At 45.4% G+C, this 20,846-nt stretch overlaps 1 protein-coding gene across 2 annotated transcripts in view; it reads right to left on the bottom strand.

Annotated features, from left to right (window-relative positions):
• Positions 1-20,846, bottom strand: part of LOC126356006 (diuretic hormone receptor-like) — a 673,424-nt gene that overhangs the window by 475,898 nt on the left and 176,680 nt on the right. The window lies entirely within an intron of this gene.

Raw genomic sequence — 20,846 nt, 5'->3', positions numbered from 1 at the left:
TGAGAGATCGTGGAATGCAGTTACTGCTATTGCTGTCTTGGTCGACGTTAGATCACGTTCTCTACTATTGGGCAGAACTGTGCGGTGGTCAAACTAGTAGTGGACAGGCAGACAGAGAACTGTCATCAACAAAGTAGACCAGCATTGGAAGACTATCTAAGAAAAGCAATATCATATATAAGGAGCCAGTGACAGAAGATCTAAAACACTTCACTTGAGGAAGACCTCCGCTGCCTAATCATCTGGGTGGGCTACGGCAGCAGCTTAAAGGCCAAAGGTACATATTCAATCATCCTTACGTGTTGCTTTCAGATACTCATTTGTAAAGGTGTTAGAACACCATTGTTATACACTGCCTGACAAAAAGTGAAGCCTACAGATGGGAAAGAAGAAGAAAAGTGAATCTTCAAGGATACTTGACATTATCGCCATGATTACGAATTGAAATTTACATAGAACCTGGCGGCATGAGCCAACTTATAAATATGACGTTGCAACATCTTTGTCCTGGATGCATGTATTGATTCCATTCGCAAAGGTGTCAAAGCCTTCCCGTCCTCACCTGACCCATAACTGTTGTAATTGGTCGTTAAAATCCTGCAAAATGGTACTGGAGCGAAACCGACGTCCGAGCTAATCTCATATATTTTCTATGCAACATCACACAGACAGTTCATAAAGACACTTGCAGCATTTGAACGAGCATTGTCCTGCTGAAAAATGACACCGCAGTACTGTTGTATGAGAGGGATAAATGACGGTGCGGAACGTTTGTGACGTACTGGTAGTGCTGTGACAGATCCCTCAGTCAATAGCTGTCGTAACTTAAGTTATACCAGATGGATCCCCACATTATGATGTCAAGACAGTGCTGTACCTTCCCGAAACATTGGAAGAATGTTACTTATGGGCAGGATTCCACCATAATCCCTGACGATGGTCATCCAGGCTGTTGCAAAATGGTGAGTCATCACTGAACACAACGCGATGGAATTCATCAGCAGTACACGCTTCCTGATCACCCCGGCACTCCAATAACAGCCTTTTGTGTTGTGGTACTGGTAGCTCTCGCTCGGCTGCTGCTAGTCTCCAACCAGTTGTGTGGAATGACGTAGAATACTCGAGGAGTCCATTACTTGTTCTTGGATTGCCGGCGCTGACGTGAAGGTGTTACAATGTGTTTGGTGTACAATACTGTGATCCCCCCTTGTGGTGGTCAGATGTGATCGACCGGAAACTCGACAACGAGTGTAGCTGCGTTATCCCAGGTACGGCTGTTGCCTGCAACTGGGGCTGTTTCCGAAGGCGCTGCTCCAGCCGCATCCACAACCGACAGTCAGCAACGGGGCTGGACAGATACAGGGCCGAACTGGATTCGACTACATGAAGAAGATGATGAAATGATAATCCTATTGTCACTGATCAACACGAGGGAGAAAAAGAAAATAAAAAATGATTTTGCTACATATGACAGAGATATTTGTTATAATATTTTAATAACAGGCACCTTCTAAAAGACGGCACAAAAATGCGACCTCATTTTGAATTAAAATGCAGTCAGTCCGCGCGTATTCAGCAATTGACAGAAAACGGCATGCAGAAAATGGTAATGTGCATACCATTCAAGAAACTCATCAGTGCAGCCGAAAACTTCCTGGGAAGTTAATTTTCTCTTGATCACCAGTTGCAGATATCAGTCTGTTCTGACATACTCTTAAACATTTTTCCAGTTGTATTTCCATCACGAAATTCCGTATGCTTATTTTTGTTTGACTCAAATAAAACAGAGGCGTCGGATGCCCTCATACCGATATCCATATTCAGTGGAGAAATGTGTCCATCATCTGATATTGCAGTTGCCTTTAGATATTGTGGATGCTTTCTCCCTTTCACTTTATTCTCTCTAAGTAACAAATGTACTTATTTGAATTCGTGCTGAACTGTATCCACGAAAACCGAGTTTGGTTTGGCTGAGGCATTTGATTGTGTTTTAAGCTTCCTTTCCCTTCTACTTTTCCGATATATGTCCCAAATATATAATGGAGCAACTCGTCGTTGCCGTTGCAAATCCTCTGGAGAAATACTGAACCATGCGGCTTCTATAGCCGTCCATAATTGTCAAAGTGTTGCTGGTGCAGGATTCAATGGGCGAACGCTTATATCCCATAAATGTTCGACCGGATCTATGTCGGGAGATCTCGTTTGCTAAATTATTTGCTCGAAATGTAGACAATGTTTTTCACACCAGCCACGTAAAATTGTGGCCCGGAGCATGCTGCATTGTCATCCATAAAAATTCCATCATTGCTTCGGGTCACGACGTCCATGTATGAGTGCAAATGGTCTCCAAGTAGATGAACGTCCAGAGGGCTCAGTCTCTTTTTCTTCTGCTGCTGCTAAGGTTGTCATTGTTAGTCTGTCTCATTCCGTGGATTTACTGGACCAACGGATATCCCATACCTCGGGTGGTTGTCCGAGAGGTCGTTTCCCTCTGGATCGTTCATGTTTACAAACTTTAGCCAGTCTTGAAGAGTCCCCTGTCACAACATCCAATTTCTTTCTCTTGTACTCATCGATTAATTTATATTTTGTGTACCACACTGTTCCGTTATCGACACATTTGTTACTTTGTCCCACATGGTTACTCTTTGATTCCGCGTGTACCTTCATTTCCACTGTGTAAATTTTTGTTTAATCTTTTTCGTTCTCTCTCTAGTTTCTGGTGTAAATGTCATATAGGACGCACCATTGTTTTGCAAATTTTTATTTTGCTCTCGGTTGTCTTAAATTTGTTTCTTCATACGGTACCTTGCAGCCATTCAGTTACCCTTACTGCTTTTTTTCACTTTAATTTTCACTTTCACGTTAAGCCTTTATACCTGGCAGTAGCAGCTCTAGATAATTAAAGCTCATCACTTGTTCAATTGACACATCATCTACTTCTACGTTGTGCAGGTGCTTTTGATATTATCATACTCCGTTTCCTAGATAAGATTTACATGTTATATTGATCAGCTGTTTTTTTTTAAATTGGTGAAGTAAACTTTGTAAATTTTCTTAGTTGTTTGCTATTAATACAGTATCACCGTTTTATTTCTCATTATACCGCCCATATTCTTTCTTACATCAGTAATGTGGCCCATTACTAAGTTGAACAATTGGGGGCTAATGAGTCTCCATGTCTAATTATTTTACTACCTGCATATATATTCCTGGAAATGGAAAAAAGGACACATTGACACCGGTGTGTCAGACCCACCATACTTGCTCCGGCCACTGCAAGAGGGCTGTACAAGCAATGATCACACGCACGGCATAGCGGACACACCAGGAACCGCGGTGTTGGCCGTCGAATGGCGCTAGCTGCGCAGCATTTGTGCACCGCCGCCGTCATTGTCAGCCAGTTTGCCGTGGCATACGGAGCTCCATCGCAGTCTTTAACACTGGTAGCATGCCGCGACAGCGTGGACGTGAACCGTATGTGCAGTTGACGGACTTTGAGCGAGGACGTATACTGGGCATGCGGGAGGCCGGGTGGACGTACCGCCGAATTGCTCCACACGTGGGGCGTGAGGTCTCCACAGTACATCGATGTTGTCGCCAGTGGTCGGCGAAAGGTGCACGTGCCCGTCGACCTGGCACCAGACAGCAGCGACGCACGGATGCACGCCAAGACCGTATGATCCTACGCACTGCCGCAGGGGACCGCACCGCCACTTCCCAGCAAATTAGGGACACTGTTGCTCCTGGGGTATCGGCGAGGACCATTCGCAACCGTCTCCATGAAGCTGGGCTACAGTCCCGCACACCGTTAGGCCGTCTTCCGCTCACGCCCCAAAATCGTGCAGCCCGCCTCCAGTGGTGTCGCGACAGGCGTGAATGGAGGGACGAATGGAGACGTGTCGTCTTCAGCGATGAGAGTCGCTTCTGCCTTGGTGCCAATGATGGTCGTATGCGTGTTTGGCGCCGTGCAGGTGAGCGCCACAATCAGGACTGCATACGACCGAGGCATACAGGGCCAACACCCGGCATCATGGTGTGGGGAGCGATCTCCTACACTGGCCGTACAACTCTGGTGATCGTCGAGGGGACACTGAATAGTGCACGGTACATCGAAACCGTCATCGATTCCATCGTTCTACCATTCCTAGACCGGCACGGGAACTTGCTGATCCAACAGGACAATGCACGTACGCATGTATCCCGTGCCACCCAACGTGCTCTTTTGAGCTTGTTTGGGACTGGATGAAGCGTCGTCTCACGCGGTCTGCACGTCCAGCACGAACGCTGGTCCAACTGAGGCGTCAGGTGGAAATGGCATGGCAAGCCGTTCCACAGGACTACATCCAGCATCTCTACGATCGTCTCCATCAGAGAATAGCAGCCTGCATTGCTGCGAAAGGTGGATATACACTGTACTAGTGCCGACATTGTGCATGCTCTGTTGCCTGTGTCTATGTGCCTGTGGTTCTGTCAGTGTGATCATGTGATGTATCTGACCCCAGGAATGTGTCAATAAAGTTTCCCCTTCCTGGGACAATGAATTCACGGTGTTCTTATTTCAATTTCCAGGAGTGTATATAAGAGTCAGAAATAGAGCTGGCCATAACACAGAATAAAAATAGCACAATATAAATTTTCACTTAACCCATTGGTGTTACCTTGTAGATTAAGGTTTCAGTTGTGCTCTACACAATTCTGCATTCTGTCTTTAATTACTCATGTTAGTTTTTCCATTCTCTTGGTATCTTGACTTCCTTCAAAATACTATTAAACAAATGATGATGCTGTTGATATAATGCGTGTAATCTGTGTTTAATTAATTCACTATATATGCCACCTGGCCCTCGCGATCTCGTGTCTTTGTCTTTTCATTGCCAATAGTATGTCCTCCAATTAGAAGTCTATTTGCATTTCATTTTCTGTGCTCTGGTGAATAGTTCAATTTCCAACTTTGCGAAGTCCTTATACTGAAATTTAAAATAATTCTCCCAAGAAATTTTGCTTACATTGTGTATGTGAATGTCTTTTTAATATCCTTCCTTTGCTTTTGGAGCATTCACCATACTTCTTTCTTTTGTGATCCATAAAGATCTTGTTCCCTACCTTTTGCACATATCTCCCAGTGATTCTCGTATTTTCCGACTATCCGAGTTCACCCTGTCCCGAATGATCTTGTAGACCGTATAATCGTCTTCACTTTGACTGGCTTTGCATTTTAGAAATGTTTTCTTTTTCTGACTAGACAATTTTCTAACATTTTGGTTTAACCATGGTGTTCTGTATGTGGTTTTACCTCTTGTCACATTCATCTTTTTCATGTCCTGCAGTTATGTAGACAGGAGTCACACCACCAGCAGTCGACCAATGGTGTAAACGCCCAGAAGATGACCCCTACGTCGGGTTGAAACCACTTGGCGGTATTATAATAATAATAAATGCGATTAAGACTGTTTTTGAATAATTGATTAATCATACTAATCGCTTCTTCATCTCCACAACCATGTTGTCCAAAAATCCAAAGCCCAGTGCCCATAAAACAAGAATCATCATTTAAACAAGTATCTGCCGTGAAAGCCAGCATTGTGTGATCAATACTGACGCTATGACAGTGAGTGGTATTAACGCGTAGACGAGGAGTAGGTCGTCGCATGTTTTCAGCCGCTATTGGTGACTGGGCAAAGAAGCTCGGTGTGTACAGTGAAACGGCTCGTCTGTCGCTCGCGCTTCAGTGGCGGCACATCGTTTGAAGCTGAGAGAGAGAGAGAGAGAGAGAGAGAGAGAGAGAGAGAGAGAGAGAGAGAGGGAGGGAGAGAGACCGCCTCCCCGCTGACGGAGCGGACACGGGGATGACTGCGCCCATCAGCAGCGGCGACAAAACACAGCGGAGGGCCCGCCGGTGACGAGGAAGCGACCGCCCGCGGCCGCAGCGGTGGTGGTGGCGGCGGCCCACATCGATTTCCGAAGCGAGCTGCCAGGAAATGAACATCGCGCGCCGGAGGTCCATCGCCTCTACTTAGCGGGAGACACTCCGGCCGTGTTATTCGGTGGCCGAGGTCCTGACTCGTCGAGACCAAGTAACGAAAAGCTGCGAGTCTGCAACGTTTTTTCCTTCGCGCTATCATGGCGATCTTAGTGCAAAGATTTTGATGTGCCCACGTCAAAAACAACGATCCGCGGTCTAGGGGTAGCGTATTTCACTAGTAATAAAAATATCCTAGGCCTTGGTTTCGAATTCAGCCACTACTCGGCCTTGTCAAAGAGGGCGGAAGAGTGGACAGAGGTTCATGGATCTTACTAGTCCTTACAATGGGAAACTGCCCTCAAAAGGCACAAGAATCAGCAGTGATCAACGGCATGACGATGCAGAGGGCAATGAAAACCAATCCGTGAAACACACATAATGTATATCCACAGCGCATGAGACCTATAATTGAAGAAGTGTCTTGATGATGTCTCCATTAGCCAAAGATTCCGTAATAGTCCCCCAATCGGATTTCTGGGAGGAGACTCTAATGTGCTGGTGCCGACGACAAAACCACTGGAAAACCAACGATGATATAACATTCTGCGAGTAGGAGCATGGAATGTCAGACTGAAAGTAGTAAGAATGCTAGAAAATCTGAAAAAGGAACTGCAAAGACTCAATGAAGATGTAGGGAGGTTCAATGAAATGCAATAGAAAAGAGAGATACGGGTATCTGGTCAGACAAATATAGGGTAAAATCAACAGCTGAAAAAAGTGGCATAACTGGTGAAGGATATGTTCTGAATAGGAAGATGCACCGCAGAGTGAGTTTCTGTGTACAATTCGATGATTGGACTGTTCTCATCAGATTCGACGGTAAATCGACACCAACAACGATGGTATACGTGACGAAGTCGCAAGCAGAGGATGAAGAGATCAAGAAAGCAGGGCGTATACGTGGATACTGAACGAATAATTCAGTATGCAAAGAAAGGTGATAATCTAACAACCATGAGGGACAGGAACGTGGTTGTTCGGTGAGGAGTAGGGGCTATGGAAGACTAGAGGCTTGGCAGTACCAATGGGAGATGAGAAAGACTAAGTAAATTTCTGATGGTAATGACGAATACTCTGTCCAAGAATGACAAGAGGAAGAGTTATTTTTGGAAAAGGCATAGAGACGTGGAAATATACCATGTGGGTTAGTTTATGGTCAGACAGAGATTCCGAAATCGAATATTCGATATTAAGAAGAACGAAGGAGCATGTACAGACTCCGACAACAATTTTGTAATGATGAAGTGTAGGTATGGGTTGACTGAACTTTAAGAAAAAAAATAGGTCAAATGGCTCTGAGACTATGGGACTTAACTTCTTTGGTCATCAGTCCCCTAGAACTTAGGACTACTTAAACCTAACCAACCTAAGGACATCATACACACCCATGCCCAAGGCAGGATTCGAACCTGCGACCGTAGCAGTCGCGCGGTTCCAAACTGTAGCTCCTAGAACCGCTCGGCCACCTCGGCCGGCGTACTTTAAGAGATTAAGTGTCGGGGACATGGAACAACGAAGTACTGAGGAGGAAGAGAGGCTTTCCAAGTTCGCTCACCATATTGATACTGCGACAAGTAATATCAGAGTACCCCCGTCCGGTTGGCCGTCCGGTCCAACGCCCGGCTTTTCGGGGAGAAGGAGCGCCTAGTCCCAGGCACGAATCCGTCCGGTGGGGTTTTGTCGAGGTCCGGTGAACCGGCGAGTCTGTGGATGGTTTTTAAGCGGTTTTCCATCTGCCTCGGCAAATGCGGGCTGGTTCCCTTTATTCCGTCTCAGTTACACTATGTCGGCGATTGCTGCGCAATCAGGTTCTCCACGTACGCGTACACCACCATTACTCTGCCACATAAACATAGGGGTTACACTCGTCTGGTGTGAGACGTTCCCTGGGGGTCCACCAGGGGCCGAACCGCGCAATAACCCTGGGTTCGGAGTGAAGTGGCGGAGGGATGGACTGCGGTGGTCGTCGTGAGGTTGTGGACCACTGCGGCTGCGGCGGGGACGGAGCCTCTCCGTCGTTTCTAGGTCCCCTGTTAACATACAATCCTGGAAATTGAAATAAGAACACCGTGAATTCATTGTCCCAGGAAGGGGAAACTTTATTGACACATTCCTGGGGTCAGATACATCACATGATCACACTGACAGAACCACAGGCACATAGACACAGGCAACAGAGCATGCACAATGTCGGCACTAGTACAGTGTATATCCACCTTTCGCAGCAATGCAGGCTGCTATTCTCTGGTGGAGACGATCGTAGAGATGCTGGATGTAGTCCTGTGGAACGGCTTGCCATGCCATTTCCACCTGGCGCCTCAGTTGGACCAGCGTTCGTGCTGGACGTGCAGACCGCGTGAGACGACGCTTCATCCAGTCCCAAACATGATCAATGGGGGACAGATCCGGAGATCTTGCTGGCCAGGGTAGTTGACTTACACCTTCTAGAGCACGTTGGGTGGCACGGGATACATGCGGACGTGCATTGTCCTGTTGGAACAGCAAGTTCCCTTGCCGGTCTAGGAATGGTAGAACGATGGGTTCCATGACGGTTTGGATGTACCTTGCACTATTCAGTGTCCCCTCGACGATCACCAGAGGTGTATGGCCATTGTAGGAGATCGCTCCCCACACCATGATGCCGGGTGTTGGCCCTGTGTGCCTCGGTCGTATGCAGTCCTGATTGTGGCGCTCACCTGCACGGCGCCAAACACGCATACGGCCATCATTGGCACCAAGGCAGAAGCGACTCTCATCGCTGAAGACGACACGTCTCCATTCGTCCCTCCATTCACGCCTGTCGCGACACCACTGGAGGTGGGCTGCACGATGTTGGGGCGTGAGCGGAAGACGGCCTAACGGTGTGCGGGACTGTAGCCCAGCTTCATGGAGACGGTTGCGAATGGTCCTCGCCGATACCCCAGGAGCAACAGTGTCCCTAATTTGCTTGGAAGTGGCGGTGCGGTCCTCTACGGCACTGCGTAGGATCCTACGGTCTTGGCGTGCATCCGTTCGTCGCTGCGGTCCGGTCCCAGGTCGACGGGCACGTCTACCTTCCGCCGACCACTGGCGACAACATCGATGTACTGTGGAGACCTCACGCCTCACGTGTTGAGCAATTCGGCGGTACGTCCACCCGGCCTCCCACATGCCCACTATACGCCCTCGCTCAAAGTCCGTCAACTGCACATACGGTTCACGTCCACGCTGTCGCGGCATGCTACCAGTGTTATAGACTGCGATGGAGCTCCGTATGCCACGGCAAACTGGCTGACACTGACGGCGGCGGTGCACAAATGCTGCGCAGCTAGCGCCATTCGACGGCCAACACCGCGGTTCCTGGTGTGTCCGCTGTGCCGTGCGTGTGATCATTGCTTGTACAGCCCTCTTGCAGTGTCCGGAGCAAGTATGGTGGGTCTGACACACCGGTGTCAATGTGTTCTTTTTTCCATTTCCAGGAGTGTACAATACATACAAACTCAGAGTAGGCAGTTCATTTGAAGAGGAGTGGACATAACCCCATATCAGGAAAAACAGATCAACTTCAAAGACTAGAGACAGACAATCATATTCACATTACGCGTACATTAGTATCCTCTGCAGAGATGATTTGCAATTCTGTCACCACAGTGCAGCATGCGTTCCGCTACGCAGTAGGCACATGGTCCGCCATTGGCCCTGATAGCTTGTTCCATACGCAATGGTATCGACGCATATAAGGCGCGAATGGCGTTCTGTGGTATAGGAATCCATGCTGCACTCACCTGGATCCAAATTTCATCTGTGGTGGTTGGAGCTGGGTGACAGCTTGCACCCGTCGTTTCACCATATCCCACACATTTCCGATTGGAGGCAAGTGCGGTGATCTGGTGGTCCAGGGCAGAAGGCTGACATCCTGTTCATGTAGCAACATGTGATCGTGCATTGTCTTGCTGAAAAATGACGTCTGGGGAGTTGCGGAGAAAGTTCATGGCTGCAGGTCGCAGGATGTCATACAAGCAGGTCACACTTGTCACAGTGCCCTGGACACAAACAGACTGTGGTTTGCGGTGGTACCCAATAGCGTCCCACACCATAAGGCCTTGTCTTGGCGCTGTGTGTCTTAGTACGAAAGCAGTCACTGTGATGCCGCTCCCCCTGTTTGTGGCGAACCAAAATGCGGCCGTCATTTTCAAACGAACAGAGCCTGGATTCGTCCTGGAATACCTGACGCCATTCCTATCTTGAGTGGCGTCTAGCATGTTTCAACAAATTCATCAAAGGAAGGCAGAGAAGTGAACGACGCGCACTTAAAGCATGCGGTAGTAACAGCGACGGACTGTCACCTTTACTAGCGTTGCACTTTTCCTATGTTGCGCCAGAGCCAATGAGGACAGAGATCTGTGCTGCAATGCCATTTGGATGAGAGATCGATCTTGTGGTGGTCTGGGTTGGGCGATCTGACCCATCTCGTCTGTTCTACGGCCTTCCGTGAATGATTGTGTGAACGCCCGTTGCACTGTCGAAACACTTCGTCCCACACGAGCAGCAATTTCCCGGATGGCTGCATCACATTCTCTCATGCCAGCAATGCACCCTCTTTCAGAATCCCTAATTTGACGATACGGTTCGCTCATACGTCTGCGACGATTCTTGCACGTATGCTCAAGCCACTCTGGTCCATTAACTTCGGTTTATAGCGACATCGAGAGCCGCATGTAGGTTAACCGGAATGTGGTGTTGCGCCGATATCGTTATTGACCTTGGAACCGCGGACCAACTTGGTTCAAATGGTACTCATTCCTACAAAACATACCAGTTTACATGTAAATATGAACTTCCTTTCTCTAGCCATTCAAGATGTTCTGTTTTTTTCTGAAGATGAGTGTATATAAGAAGGGCAATCACCGATAATGGACAGGCAAACATAGGTGCAAGGAAGGTAAATGCGATGAGACTTTGGGCTACAGAAGTACTCCAGTTGATCAACGAAAGAAGGAAGTGCAAAAATGCTCAGGGAAGTACAGGAATAGAGCAATATAAATCCCTTCGGAATGAAATAAATAGGAAGATCAGAGAAGCTACGGCGAAATGGCTGCATGAATAATATGAATAAATAGCAAATGATATGGTTGTGAGAATGACTGACTCAGCATACACAACTCAAAATGACATATGGTAAAATTAGAAGCAAGCTTAGTAACATTAAGACTACAGTCGAAATACCACTGTTAAAAGCAGAGAAGAGACCGCCGTATACATGGAAGAGAGGACTTGTCTGTCTACATGATAGAAGAAGAAACTGTAGTCGATTGGGAAGACATAGATGATCCAACATTAGAGTCAGATTTTAAAAGTGCTCTGTACAACTTGAGGTCAAATGAAGCAGAAGAGATACACTACTGAACATTAAAATTGCTACAGCAAGAAGAAATGGAGATAATAAACTGGTACTCATTGGACAGATATATTATTCTAGAAGTAACATGAGATTACATTTTCACGCAATTTGGATGCATAGATCCTGAGAAATCAGTACCCAAAACAACCACCTCTGGCCATAGTAACGGCCTTAATACGCCTGGGCATTGAGTCAAAAAGAGCTTGGATGGCGTGTGCAGGTGTAGCTGTTCATCAAGAGTAGCGACTGGCGTATTCTGACTAGCCAGTTGCTCGGCCACCATTGACCAGACGTTTTCAATTGTTGAGAGATCTGGAGAATGTGCTGGCCAGGACATGAGTTGAACATTTTCGGTATCCAGAAAGGCCCGTACGGGACCTGGAACATGCCGTCGTGCATTATCCTTCTGAAATGTAGGGTTTTGAAAGGATCGAATGAAAGGTAGAGCCACGGGTCGTAACACGTCTGAAATGTAACGTCCACTGTTTAAAGTGCCGTCAATGCGAACAAGAGGTGACCCAGACGTGTAACCAATGGCACCCCATACCGTCACGCCGGGTGATAATCCAGTATGGCGATGACGAAGACACGCTTCCAATGTGCGTTCACCGCGATGTCGCCAAACACTGTTGCGACCATCTTGATGCTGTAAAGAGAACCTGGATTCATCCGAAATAATGACGTTTTGCCATTCGTAAGCCCAGGTTCTTCGTTGAGTACAACATCGCAGGCGCTCCTGACTGTGATGCAGCGTCAAGGGTAACCGCAGCCATGGTCTCCGAGCTGATAGTCCATGCTGCTGCAAACGTCGTCGAACTGTTCGTGCAGATGGTTGTTGTCTTGCAAACGTCCGCACCTGTTGACTCAGGGATCGAGACGTGGCTGCACGATCCGTTACAGTCATGAGGATAAGATGCCTGTCATCTCGACTGCTAGTGATACGAGGCCGTTGGGATCCAGCACGGCCTTCCATATTACCCTCCTGAACCCACCGATTCCATTTTCTGCTAACAGTCATTGGATCTCGACCAACGTGAGGAGCAATGTCGCGCTATGATAAACCGCAATCGCGATAGGCTACAATTCGACCTTTATCAAAGTCGGAAACGTGATGGTAGGCATTTCTCCTCCTTCAAGAGGCATCACAACAACGTTTCACCAGGCAACGCCGGTCAACTGCTATTTGTGTATGAGAAATCGGTTGGAAACTTTCCTCATGTCGACACGTTGTAGGTGTCGACACCGGTGCCAACCTTGTGTGAATGCTTTGAAAAGCTAATCATTTGCTTATCATTGCATCTTCTTCTTGTCGGTTAAATTTCGCGCCTGAACATCTTCGTGGTGAGGCAATTTTAATGGCCAGTAATGTAGAACATGCCATGCCTAAAATCATTGGGGGATTTGAGACTGACAATGTACCACAAGACTTTCGGGAAAAATCTACACAATTTCAAAGATAGCGAGAATTGTCACATGCATCCAAATTGCTGACAAGTATAATTTACAGAAGACTGTAAAGGAAAACTGGGGATCGGTTAGATGACGATCTGTTTGGCTTTACAAAAGGTAAGGGTACCAGAGAGGCAATTGTGACATTGCGTAGATAATAAAAACTGAAGAAAAATCAAGGCACGTTCATAGATCTGCCGACTTGGAAATAGCTTTTAGCTGTAGGGGAAGACGGGTTATAAACGTATACACAAGAACTAAGAAGGAACGGCAAGACTGGATGACCAAGAAGAAAATGCTAGGGTGTGAATCAGGGATGCAGTCTTTGAGTCTTACAGTGCAATCAGTGCATGGGGGAAGCAATGACGGAAATAAAAGAAAGGTTTAAGTCTGGGATTAATATCTTTTGGTGAAAGGATGTCAGTGATAAGATTCCTAATAGCACTGCTATCCTTAGTGACTGTGGAGAAGAATTACAGGATCTGTTGACTGAAACAATCAGTCTAGTGAGTACAGAATATGGACTGAGAGAAAACCGTGGAAAGACCAAATTAATAAGTAGCAGAAATGATGGTATCGAGAAAATTAATATCAGAAATGATAATGACAAAGTGAACGCAGTGAAATAATTCTGCTACCAGAAGACAAAGCAAGCCGTGACCGAGGAAGCAAAGAGGAGATAAAAAGCAGACTAGCACAGGCAAAGAGGGCAAAGAGGCAGCCGGAAACGAAGCTAACAAAGGGCAAGAATGGCGCCTTCAGCAGCACAGCTGTATATACACGCAACTTCCAATCGGTGCACGATTACAATCCAAAATCAAAAATGGGGGGAGGAGGCGTCCTCAGAGTGGCCTAAGCCTTCCAATATGAGGTAACTGCTGGCAGTATAGTCCTGAAGAAATCCAGTAGTTAGTGTATTGTGATTCCATTCCCAAAGAGATGTTAACATGTTCCGCATGTTGGTCTTCTGGTTGCTATGGGTTTATTTATGAACTATATTACGTTTTAGTCATAGTTCTTTTGTCATTTGGAGGTAGTGAGCGGGACCGTGGACACTAGAAAATAGAATGTCAAATGGAGAAAACGGAACTTTTCGTCCATTTTATTCAGTAGAGGGGTGAGAGCAGCTATCCGTATACGGGGATAATGCCATTGGACAGAGTACTTCAAATAAATGGTTTACTCGTTTTAAGGAGGATCGTTTTGACATTAGTGACCCTCCACAGGAAAACCTTCGAGGTTTGATGAAGTTTGCTTATGTGCATTAATCCACAATGATCCACGTCATCGTACTCAAGAACTGGCAAATGTGATGAACTGTGGTCATTTCATCATCGTGTGACGTTTGCATGCGACGAGGAATGTTCAAAAATCGGGTGTATGCATACCGCATGCACTACACAAAAAAAACAAAAAAAATTGGCGGATGCTCATATGTTCACCTCTGCTTGCTCGTCATCAGTTAGCTCTTGAACAACAGCGACATTACCACCCTGTATCGTTACTGGAGACGAGAAACTGTGTCTTAATATTAACATGACTATAAGAAAGGAATGGATGAGCGCAAAGGAAGATATCCCCATACAAAAATCTACGTGCATCCACAAGAAAATAATGTTATGCATCTGGTAGGACAGGGACGGTATGGTGTACTACGAATTGCTTCCCCGAGGTGTAATCATCACTGATGACATTTATTGTCAACAACTGAGACGTGTTACCGGTATATACCGAGAACAAAGACCAGGAAGACTGTGTGAAGTGATGTTACTCTATGAAAACGCACTCCCGAATTCTGCTGCACTGACTAAAAACGCTATGCAGGAGTTGGGTTGGGAGGTCATTACGGGCCAGCCTTATTCAACTGATCTTGTCCCCTCTTTTTCTAACAGCCTTCAAGGAACCTGAAGTTTTAAACATGATTTCGTGGTCAGCGACCGTTTACAAAGTAAAATTAAAGCAATAACAGCCTTCTGTCGTAAAATTTAAGTCTTTTGATCTGGTTTCGGCACTACTAAGAGTGCCTTCATCGGAAGTAAAACATTCAAACTGGCATGTCACACAGAAAATAAATATCAAGTGATACAGCTTGAGTCACAAAATTTGTAAAACATAATACGTGGAAGGCAATCCACTATTGGCTGCTGTTCACACATGTCAAGCCAAAGGTAACAACAGACTCTTCAAGGAACTTCTTTTCCGGATGAAAATGCTCTCCGAACATGGTTCGATGTTCTTAGCCTTTACAGTCGCGGATTGCTGATAACGTAAGTCTCTGCTGTATACATGTGCTATGTTATGCACCAACCCAGCAATATGCAAAGGTAGTTACGTCCGGCTCACATAACCTATAGGAATCCAACTGTATAACATCCTGACTGATGGCCGACATTTCGACAGATGAACAACCAGTCACTTAAAGCACAAATGAGATCGCGCTTTTCTTGTCCTACACTAAATCCTAGGTGACGAAAAATTGCAGATAACACCCGCATATTAGAAGAGTAAAAGAAAAGACCGCAAAAACTACAGAGCCATGTCTTCATGGCTGGTTCACTCCAGAATTCTTGAGCATATTCTAAGCTGGAACGTAATAAATTGCTTGGAAGAGAAAAGCTTCAATCCACAAATAAACACGAATTTTGATAGCATCGGTCGTGACAAACTTAGAAGGTGAGACTGAAGGGCAACACGTAGATTCCACGTGTCTAGATTTCCGGAATGCGTTTGGCAGTGCCACGCAGGAGAGTTAAGGAAGGTCCGACGATATGGAACAGGTTCCAGTTACGTGAGGGTCTCGATACGCTGCAAGTAATGGCACACAGCACAGTGTTCTGGACGGCGAGCGTTCATCAGAGACAAAGCTACCGATTGGAGGAAAGCATGATAGGACCAACATTGATCTCTGCAGTTACTGCATTAGCAATGTGAAGGATGGAACGAGCAGTAGTCTGTGATCGTTAGCTGACAACACCCTAGTGTACATGAAAGTGCCGTCGTTGAGTGACTGTAGGAAACTATAGGACGACTTCTGCAGAATTTCTAATCTGAAGAATGGCAGCTTGCTCTAAGTGCATAAAAACTGAAGTTAATACGTATGAGTATGAAAAGCAATCCCGTAATTTTGTAATGCAGTACTAGTGGCGTGATGCTTGACACGATCACTTCGATTAAATATCTAGACGTAACATTTCAGTATTATATAAAATGAAACAGGCTTATAAGGTCGGTTATACAGCTGTAGACGAATCGTCCTGAATTCAACAAACGGGTAACCCGATTCCTTCTTGAAGTTACAAACCTTAAGGAACGATGGTGAAGAGGGAATGTATCCATTTGCGGCAAAAGGTACTCATCCGAAAACATCTGAAGTACACGCAGGAGTACTGTTCTTTCTGAGATCGCAGGATAGGCATGTTTCATGGGTGGCAGTATGGATCAAAGAAAGGAAAAAGTGTTTAGTAAACAAAGGCAGTGAAACAAAGAGATATGAGCACTTATTCATCTTCGATAGTGTGAAACACATTTTTAATGCTAGCTCTTTGACTTCCATGTTTTTTTCGAGGCTGTAGTATCGACCCAGATAAGATAAAAAGTATTCAGTAAAATGCATACCTTAGGAGTTTTAGGTGCTTGTTGAGTCAAGAACCTATTACTGGACATTTTCTTCATCATTCGTGAAAGTTTTTAACAGCATCGCGGAATCACTTTATGCCTAGACACGGGATCGAAATGCTAATTGAAGGTTAAGGTATGTAGATCTACAAATATAGACATTGCCAGTTCAGTGGTGGTCTTCGCTCCATTGGGTACCGTTGGAGCACCCAGTATGTGTCGTATCACATTATGGACCGCTTTGGAGGGAGAAGGTCAAACATAATTAGAATGTCAGTGGCAGAATTGACTGATGAGATTGATTTCCTAAGTTGAACTGAGGAAGTGTTTCAGGATATTCTGATTGGAGAGAACAGTACACTGGCCACCAAATATGGGATTCAGAAGAACCAGTAGAAAGACGAATGTAATGAGATTAATGATTAACACTGGCATAAGTATTGGTTACTGCGAGGTATAAGAAGCTAAGAAATGCAGCTGCCTTGGAAGCAAAATAATTCATGGCGGACGTAGCGAGGGTTACATACAAAAGCAGAGTGGCATTCCTGGGCAAAGGAATTACACTATTTCTTTAAAGTCAGTACCGCCATTAGACTGTTGTTTATTTACAGGGTTACATTCACACTTACACAATCATGATTTCGGCTTCAAATTGCCATTATGAAGTGTTTTAAGTATTATAAATTGCCTTATATGGCATACTGCCGTATTAAAATACACTATTAAACACATAATAGTGTATTTTAATACGACAGAATGCCATCTTAGGCAATTTATAACACTTAAAACACTTGATAATGGCACTTTGAAGCCGAAATCATGATAGTGTAAGTGTAAATGTAACACTGTAGATAAACAACAGTCTAATGGCGGTACTGACTATAAAGAAATATGTTACGACTGTGGCCCCGAAATACGAAAAAAATTATTAAAAGAACTACACTAATATCAAATATTGGACATAATCTGAAGAAATATTAACCCGCATCTCGTGGTCGTGCGGCAGCGTTCTCGCTTCTCACGCCCGGATTCCCGGGTTCGATTCCCGGGGAGGGGGGGGGGGGTCAGGGATTTTCTCTACCTCGTGCCTCGTGATGGCTAGGAGTTGTGTGCTGTACTTAGGTTAGTTAGGTTTAAATAGTTCTAAGTTCTAGGGGACTGATGACCATAGATGTTAAGTCCCGTAGTGCGCAGAGCCATTTGAACCATTTTTTTGAAGAAATATTTGAGAATGTACGTTTCAAGCACGGCATTACATGTTAGTGAACGGTGGACTATGGGAAATGCATAAAAGAAGAGACTCGAAGCGTCTCATATGTGGTACTATATAAAAATGTCTAAAATTGAATTGGCTGGACTGATAATAAATGTTGATGGTTCTCCACAGAATCGAAGAGGAAGGAAAAATGTTGAAAATCCTATGAAGGAGAGGGGATAGGGTGACAGAACATGTGTTAAGGCGTAAGGAACAACTACTATGGTTCTAGACAGAGCCGTGGCGTGTAATAACTGCATGAGAAGACGGAAATTAGAATACATCCAGCACATAATTGAAATTGGAAGTAAGTGCAACCGAGAGACGATGAGGTTGGGACAGAATAGAGGAAGCCTTGCGTGGAAAGGCATGGGGGAGGGGGTGTCGTCACATCGGTGCATATGAGCTATGGAAAAAATCCAAATGATCTCACCGTCCACTGGATATTGACCCCCAATCTTCCTCTATCACTTTCCTAAAATACCATTTCGTACCCATTTACCACTTCAACCTCTATTGGAAATATGTCCGATGGAGCGTCAAGAAAACACTTCATAGCATGTTGCTTTTGTATTCCACGTTTCTACAATTACGATTTTATAAAGGGGTCCTACTTTTCAAGACGGATACGGTCTCTCCCTGAAGCCCAGCATGGTCTGGGAGTCTTGTGCAGTGATTAATTACTTCACTGATGCGTGCAATCAACGGGATAACGAAACTGCTCTTCACTCAGGAACTTCTGTTTGACTTTCCAAACAGCCGGAAAGTTGTGAGCTCGTTAGCGCTTCCCTCACCGTCCTTAAGCAAACAGTGTCAACTGCTTTATTTCACCTGGATCGTTCGTCGATCAGGTGCCGTAGCCTTCAGCGACTCGTAGCAAGCAGACATTACATAGAAATCATTTTATTTCTGTAATATTCAATGGACGTTCTTTCGAACTGTGTGGCTTATGTCACTATTAACATCTCGTGACAGTCACAGTTAAATTCAGTTCGGCGCACGAAACATCAGTGTAGCTCGCTACTCTTCTCTCGTATTTCGTACAAATACATAATACTATAATTCGTAAGGATAAATAACGTAACTGTTGCCCCTCTCAAGTACACAGACACATAAGACGTAATATCAGAAATAAGTGTCGTGAAATGGATCCTAATAAATGAATATTAATGAACAGAGGCGGGACAAGGATTTTCATCTGCCTCGAGATGACTGGGTGTTCGTGTTGTCCTCATCATTTCATCATCATTCATGAATGTGCCTTCAGTCTGGAACCGCGCGACTGCTACGGTCGCAGGTTCGAATCCTGCCTCGGGCATGGATGTATGTGACGTCATTAGGTTGGTTAGGTTTAAGTAGCTCTAAGTTCTAGGGGCTGATGACCTCAGAAGCTAAGTCTCATAGTGCTCAGAGCCATTTGAACCATGAAAGTGCCGGGATTGCACTGAGCAAAGATAGGGCGCACCACAAACCAAACATCATCATCATGATCATCATTTAATGAACAGAAGGAGATGTATAACGCAATAGAATCGAACAAGGACATGCTGCTTTATTGTGAAATGTGTGCAGACACATTATGAGAATCCTTGGTTAATCATCAATAGCATATTGTTGATCATTTTAAGTAAAATGGGTAGTATATAACGGCTACAACGCTTCAATAACATAATTGCTGCGGTCGGGCGCGTTAGCCATTTTACGCTTTAAGGCGTCTAGTAGAACGCAATATTGATAGTTGCCGATAAAGAAGTGACCCTCAGATTTCATTTGCAGTTTCCCGCAGTTGCCAGCCCCACCGAAATGGTCGGCAATGTAACATAACATTGTTGCGCCACAGCCCTTTGTCGATGTCGGCTCTCTCCAGGCCTATTTAGTGATGAAAGGACTGTGAATCCGTAAATGTAAACAGAAACTGTCTAACAGTACTTCCATCCATACCACAAAATGTAAGTAAGCGTAAACATACTACTGATCGTTAGAATTGTAAAACTATTGCTGTATCATGTCTCTTAGCCCACAAAAATTACATGCAAGACCAGCAGGTCGCCGAAGTGGGGGCCTGCAGGCAAAGCATCTTTCAGAGCCACTCACGAACATCCCCAGAGGATAAGACCAATTTGTCTTCATAGGCAGCTCCGACAGCCACCACCACGACAAGCGGTGCTCCCTTCGTCTACAGGCAGCAACTGTGTCACAACTAGGTGGTGCAGCAAACATGGCGCTACTTTCTTCTGCTACGTCACGCACCATTCTACCAGAGCAGTATTCAGACCACCCCATTGTCTCAGCAAACCGATCCAGATCGCCACCTCAACCATGACTACATACCTACAGTACAATAATTAGCAGAAATTGGTCAATAATTGATCTCCGCCTCTGTCACTAGACCTCCGTGGACTCAAGCGCAAGGACTTGGTATTTGCATGCTCCTTGAACTTAGTACTTGTAACAGACAGCTGTCCACTTCTGGTCTGTACACATTCTCAATTTGTCCTAATCTCCCGTAACAGTGACAATGGTCCCCCATTAGAAATTTATTTCTTAATCTATCATTTCACGAGACAATTCATATTCTAATATTTTGGTGATAGACATTTCAACAAATTAGATTTGAAGGTACGTGATTCTGGTTATACATCTGACGCTCCAGAGAACCCAAACACCAATATCCTTTCTTGGCTCAGACAATGCTCTGCTAGTGTGTTTTCACACGGACACTGCAATTGCGTCGATAGCCTCTCATCTTTTAATCAGTACCCCAACTCACGACGGGAACAACCGTGGCTCTGCAAGACTCGTTTCATCTTCAAGACGATTTTGGGACGACAGTTCTGCCATGGAATTCAAGTCTGGAGCTCGGTGTGAATCACCAGCCTCCATAACTGGGTAGTCAGCGCGGCAGAACGCTGTACGAAGGGGCTGGGTTCGATTCGTGACTAAATCGGAGATTTTCTCTGCTCTTGGGTTTGGTATTGTATGCTCTTAATCACCATTTCATCTTCACGGAGACGCAATTTGCCGAAGTAGCGTGAGCTAAAGACATCTGCCAGATGAGCGTTGTACCTGACGAGAGTCCCTAGCCACATAGGCATTTCATTTCATACCTTTCTCTTGCATCA

The sequence above is a fragment of the Schistocerca gregaria genome, chromosome 3 (genome assembly GCF_023897955.1).
Source record: "Schistocerca gregaria isolate iqSchGreg1 chromosome 3, iqSchGreg1.2, whole genome shotgun sequence".
Taxonomy (NCBI): domain Eukaryota; kingdom Metazoa; phylum Arthropoda; class Insecta; order Orthoptera; family Acrididae; genus Schistocerca; species Schistocerca gregaria.
The sequence above is the reverse complement of the archived record's forward strand: the minus strand, read 5'-3'. Positions and strand labels throughout refer to the sequence as shown.